Consider the following 6,150-nt stretch of genomic DNA (forward strand, 5'->3'; position numbering starts at 1 on the left):
TGGGCCCTTCCCCCCTGCAAGGTGAGAGCTAAAGGGTTGGAGAACAAAGGGATCAGGTGACCTCCTGGCCTGGGAAAGGAACAAAGCCCAGGGGAGGAGGGGCTGGAGGGAGTTTCAGTTAGGGGCTGGCTGGGGACATGGAGTGAAGTGCAGACGTGGTTGTCTGGCTCACTGCCCCCCAAAATGGACCCAGCTGAGGGGTCCTGTTCTCTGCACCAACAAGCTCTGGTTTAGACCATGTTCCTGTCATCTAATAAACCTTCTGTGTTACTGGCTGGCTGAGAGTCACGTCTGACTGCGAAGTTGGGGGGCAGGATCCTCTGGCTTCCCCAGGACCCCGCCTGGGCGGACTCGCTGGGGGAAGCACACAGAGGGGCAGAGGATGCTGAATGCTCCAAGGTCAGACCCAGGAAGGTAGAAGTTGTGTGAGCTGTTTGCCCTGAAGAAAGTGCTCACAGACAGGAGACTCCCCAGAGTCCTGACTGGCTTCGTAGGGAGCAGTTCCAGAGCATCACCTGAGGACTCCGTGACACCACCTTGATGATCAGCAGGACTTTCAGGCAGGTTTCCATCCTGTGCCCTGTGGGATACAGTGCAAGCTGGGTGGGCAACCTTGTCCCTCCTCTGTATGGGCTCATTGGCTGCCTGCTTCAGTCCTGCCTTAACCAGTGGCTTTTCTCCCTCCATCTGCAGGATATTTCCATTGGCCACCCTGCCAGGGCAGGCACAGAGGGGAGATCGATTAGGGCAAAAGGAGGGATTTTAAATTTAAATTGCTGAAATTGTGTGCACTAATTGCTAAATAATGCACAATGGGGGGTGGGGGAGGAGCGTGGCCAGGGGCCTCTGTTGGGGAAGGCTGGGGTACATGTCTTAATTCTGTTGGGCCAGGTCCTCAGATGCTATAAATTGCCATTGGCTTTCACAGATCTATGCTGATTTATGTCATCTGAAGACATACACCTATGAAGTCCAGATAGTCAGAGCTTTACCCATCCACTCTCAGTCCGAAATTCCTCTCGAGCCAACTGGCAGGCACTGGACACTGTTTCTGATGGTACCACTCATAAATCCAAGAGAATGTACAGTGCAGTGACAGTGGATAAGCACACGCTGGATTGCTCCCGACAGGCCATTTTCCAGGGTTTCATGCCCTTTGTGTCCCAAGTGATGGGGCTCCCCGGTCATCAATAGTCTGAGACATCTCACTATCAGGCGGTCTCCCGGGCTGACTTTTCTCTTTCTTTATTTTATGCCATTGCTGCCATATCCCACCTTTACAAACATATCCCCCTCACTTTGTGTGAACCCTCTGCCATCGTGTCCTCCCTCAGCCATCCCTTAGGCCAGCAATCTGTGTTTAGCTCTTTTAGTCTTTACTCATGGGTTGATCCCTCCACCTTCCTGGTCGGGTTGGCTGCTGTTCTGTGAATTCCTCCCCAGTTGGTCAGTCCCTTTCTGGAGGCAAGATGCCCAGAGCCAAAAGCAGAACCCTAAGGCCGGATCCTGCTGACCCTTATGCAACGGGTCAGTAAAGTTACTCATGCGCTAAGCTTCTGTAGAGCCCCTGAGGGAGGGACGGTTACCTCTCTACTCTCTGACAACATGGCTTCCCGTAGACATCCCCAAATTTGCACTGGCTCTTTTCTTCTCTTCCAGATCATTAATGAAGCTGTTTACAAGTCTGAGCCTTGCATCAAACCATAACGTGTCCCATTAGACAGACCCCACAACCTCATGCCCTATTTCTTCCTTATTTACAATTGACCAATTTTCAGTGCATGTGGCTGTGTCCCTACCCAAGCCAATTTGAATTAGTTTTGAGAATCAGATTCCTTGAGACAGTTTCAAATGCTTTATCAAAAGCCACTTATATCCCACTGACCACTTCCTCTTCATCCACTGGTCCTGCAGTTCTGTCAAGCACAGCAAACAAACGATCAGATCTCGTCTTCTATGTGATTAGAGCACATTCTCTCTTTGTCCTCTGAGTGGGACTCTCACAATACTTTCCCTCTTACATAAAATACAGTAAACAGTGTGGACGGTATTCCTGGCTGTGAAGTCCCCTTCATCAGGATTCTGCTGCGGGATAAGACCAGGAAGTCTCAGGATTCTTTCTTCAGCTCATTTCTTGCACATTCTGGCTGATTGTTTAGCTACAGTTTTGTAATCCAGGCAGGACGGACGGGGTTTGTAATTGAGAATTCCATCCCTCCCTGCGCGGTTTGTGAATTAAAACTGGTGCCAAGCAGAGTTTGGCAGCAGTGCGTTCATACCACTTGCTTCTCTATCAGTGGGTTGCTGAAATGCTAGAAGTTTTGGACGTGTCTTATAATACTCCCCTATTAGCCTGTCTGATCCTTGAGTCATGCTTTTCTTTAATCCACTTATTATTATTGTTTGTTATGATTACTTCTTTGTATTATTGTGACATCTTAATCACAAAACCATCCTTTCTCTAGCCCAACTTTCACCCGCAGCCCCAGGAGTGTCTCTTGCATGTGCCCCTCTGGGCTTAGGTTAGATGCAGAGTAGCACTTGAATCACAGTTTGGATGCTGATAATTGAATTTGGCCAATGGTTTGCAAAATCTGTCGACTCCTTCTCTGACTTCAGGCAAGTCACTTTATCTCTCTGTTCCACATCTGTACATAATGATCCTTCTTTTCTCTCACTCTTCGTCTGAATTGCCTGTTTAGACTGTAAGCCCATAAAGGTAAGTTCTCTTTCTATCTGTATGTACAGCGCCTAGCGCAATAGGGCCCTAATCTTGGCTGGAACCTGTAGATGCTAGTGTCATGTAAAATAATCAGAAGAATGAGATGCATGGTGGTGGAGAATCTGGTCCAGTCTTTAGTTTCTGGCGCTCTACTGAATAGTGGTTGCTCTGAGGGTCCCATTGCAGCTTTGTTGCAGCCCTAAGGTTTGGCACTGCTCAGCCAAGGGGCCTGCAAACATTTGCAGTCTCCTTCTTGCATGTGAATCTGTCAGATATCTCCCTGCTTTCTCCTTGCAGATCTCCAGCACAAACCTGATCACTGACCGCTGCTTATCCTAGAACTCCAGCTTAACTGAAATTTGGGGGTGTCGTCCTCTAGGTTTGCCTTGTGTTGACAGGGTGTCTGCACTAAATTCTGAATTTCCAAGCATGCAGCACAGGCTCCTCCAGCTCCAGCCCCTGCTGGCCTTAGGTAACTGACCAGCATTTATCCTTCATTGAGTCCAAGTCCCTCAAGCAGCCTCTTTCTTCAGACTTCGCTGGTATAGCTTCACTGGTCCTCTGCATGTGGAGGGCAGCTGCCTCCTTCACTGCCTTTGGGGAGGCTAGCCCCCGGCTCCGTCCCTTCTGCCCATGCCCTCCCCATAGCCAGAGCCCTGAGACCCCTTCCTCCCCCCTGTGGCTGGAGCCACAAGGCCCCGCCCCCCCCCCAGCCCCAGAGAAGCGTGCCCCCTCTCGGCCGCAGGAGTCCTGGGCCAGCCGCAGCCCCAAGGCCCCCCCGCTGCTGCCACCTGGCAGAGCCCCGGACTGGTCTCCCCGCCCCAGTGAAAAGCGTCTGTTAGAAGATGCTTTTGATATGCCCCATGCAGGTTCTGGGGTGGCCGAGGAGGCAGTATGGGGCATAATAAAGGAAAAACTTCACCACTAAACCCGCAACCAGGGGTCCCGTGGCTGCAGCAGCGCCGGGGGAGGTAGAGCCTCCCATGGCCTATTACACCCGCCGCCCATGCATGCCACCCGTACTTCTGCGCTGCTGCCTTCAGAACTGTGCGGCTGGAGCGTGGTGGCTGCTGGCCGAGGGCCCAGCTCTGCAGGCAGCAGCGCAGAAGTAAGGGTAGGGTGGCGATACTGTACCTGGCCACCCTTACTTCTGCGCTGCGGCTGTCGGTGGCACTAACTTCAGAGCTGGGCTCCTGGCCAGCAGCCGCAGCTCTCCAGCCACCCCGTTCTGAAGGCAGCACCGCCGCCAGCCGCAGAGCAGAAGAGTGGCAATACTGCGGTTCCCCTACAATAACCTTGTGAGCCCCCCCACTAGTCTCTTTTGGGTCAGGACTCCTACAGTTATAACACCATGAAGTTTCAGATTTAAATATCTGAAATCATGAAATGTATAAAGAACAGGAGGACTTGTGGCACCTTAGAGACTAACCAATTTATTTGAGCATAAGCTTTCGTGAGCTACAGCTCACTTCATTGGATACATACTGTGGAAAGTTTAGAAGATCTTATTATATACACACAAAGCATGAAAAAAATACCTCCTCCCACCCCACTCTCCAGCTGGTAATAGCTTATCTAAAGTGATCACTCTCCTTACAATGTGTATGATAATCAAGGTGGCCCATTTCCACCTTGATTATCATACACACTGTAAGGAGAGTGGTCACTTTAGATAAGCTATTACCATCAGGAGAGTGAGTTTGTGGGGAGGGGTGAGAAAACCTGGATTTGTGCTGGAAATGGCCCAACTTGATTATCATACACATTGTAAGCAGCAGATCAGGATATCCACTGATCTGACACCAAACCAGAAGAAGGAGGTAACTGAGATGATCAACTGGTACCAGGATTTGTTTTCAATCAAGCCACGTCGGACCACCGAAGCATATCACCACATTATCACAGACCCTGGGGCAAAGGTAACTTTAAGGCCCTATTGGGTCCCAGCGGCAAAAAGGGGGAGGAGATCAAGGCCGAGGTAAAAAGGATGTTGGAGCTCGGAGTCATCGAAGAGTCCCACAGTATTAGGGAAGTATTTCCTAATATCTAACCTAACTCTCCCTAGCTGCGAATTAAGCCCATTGCTTCGTGTCCTACCTTCAGTCTCCATGGAGAACCATTGATCCCCACCCTCTTTATAACAGTCCATCACATATTTGAAGACTGTTATCGGGTCCCCCTCAGTCTTCTTTTCTCAAGACTAAATATGCCCTGTTTTCCCCCCCCTTTCCTCATAGGTCAGATTTTCTAAACCTTGTATCATTTTGGTTGCTCTCCTCTGGTCTCTCTCCAATTTGTTATGAATTTTTTAAAGTGTGGCCCCCACAACTAGACAGAGCACTCCAGCTGGGGTCTCACCAGTGCCCAGTAGAATGGAACAATTCCCTCCTGGGTCTTACATATGACACTCCTGTTAACACACCCCAGAATGAGATTAACCTTTTTCAAAATAGCATCCTGCAATTTGGCTCATATTCAGTTTGTGATCTACCATAGCCCTCAGATTCATTTCTGCAGTATTGCCACCTATTCAGTCATTCCCCATTATGTATTTGTGCATTTGATTTTTCCTTCCTTGGTGTTGCACTTTGCACTTGTCTTTACTGAGTATTATTTTGTTGGTCTCAGAAAAGTTCTCCAATTGATCAAGGTGATTTTGAATGTTAATCCTGTCCTGAAAGGGCTCATAACCCTTCTCAGCTTGGTGTCCTCTGCAGATTTCATAAACATACTCTCCACTCCATTATCCACCTCATTAATGAAAATATTGAATAGTAACGGACCCAGGACAGACCACTGGAGACCCCATTAAATACACCCACCCAGTTTGACTGTGAACATTCATAAATACTTTTTGAGTAAGTTTTTTCAACCATTGTTGCAGCCACCTCTTAGTATTTCATCTTCACCACATTTCTCTCATTTACTTATGCAAATATCATGTGGGACTGTGTCAAAAGTTTACTAAAATCAAGATATAGCACATCTACTGCTTCACCCTATCCACTGGGCCAGTAACCTGACAAAGAAAGAAATTAAGTTGATTTGGCATGATTTATTCTTGACAAATCCATTTTGTCTATTACTCATCATGCTGTTCTACTCTAGGCTCTTACACATGGATTGTTTAATGGTCTGTTTGAGTAACTTTCCAGGTATCGAAGTTAGGCTGACTGTCTGTAATTCCTCAGGTCCTCTTTCTTCCCGTTTTTAAAGAGATGTACCATGTTTTCCCTTCTGTAGTCCTCTGGGACCCCACCCATCCTCCATGAATTCTGGAAGATAATCGCTACTGGTTCAAAGTTTGCTTCAGCTAGTTCCTTAAGTATCCTAGGTTGAAAGGCGTCCAACCTTGCCAACTTGAATACATCTAACTTATTTAAATACTTTATCTGTTTTTCCCTATTCTGGCTTGTGTTCCTTCCCCC

Source organism: Lepidochelys kempii, chromosome 2 (genome assembly GCF_965140265.1).
Source record: "Lepidochelys kempii isolate rLepKem1 chromosome 2, rLepKem1.hap2, whole genome shotgun sequence".
NCBI classification, from domain to species: domain Eukaryota; kingdom Metazoa; phylum Chordata; order Testudines; family Cheloniidae; genus Lepidochelys; species Lepidochelys kempii.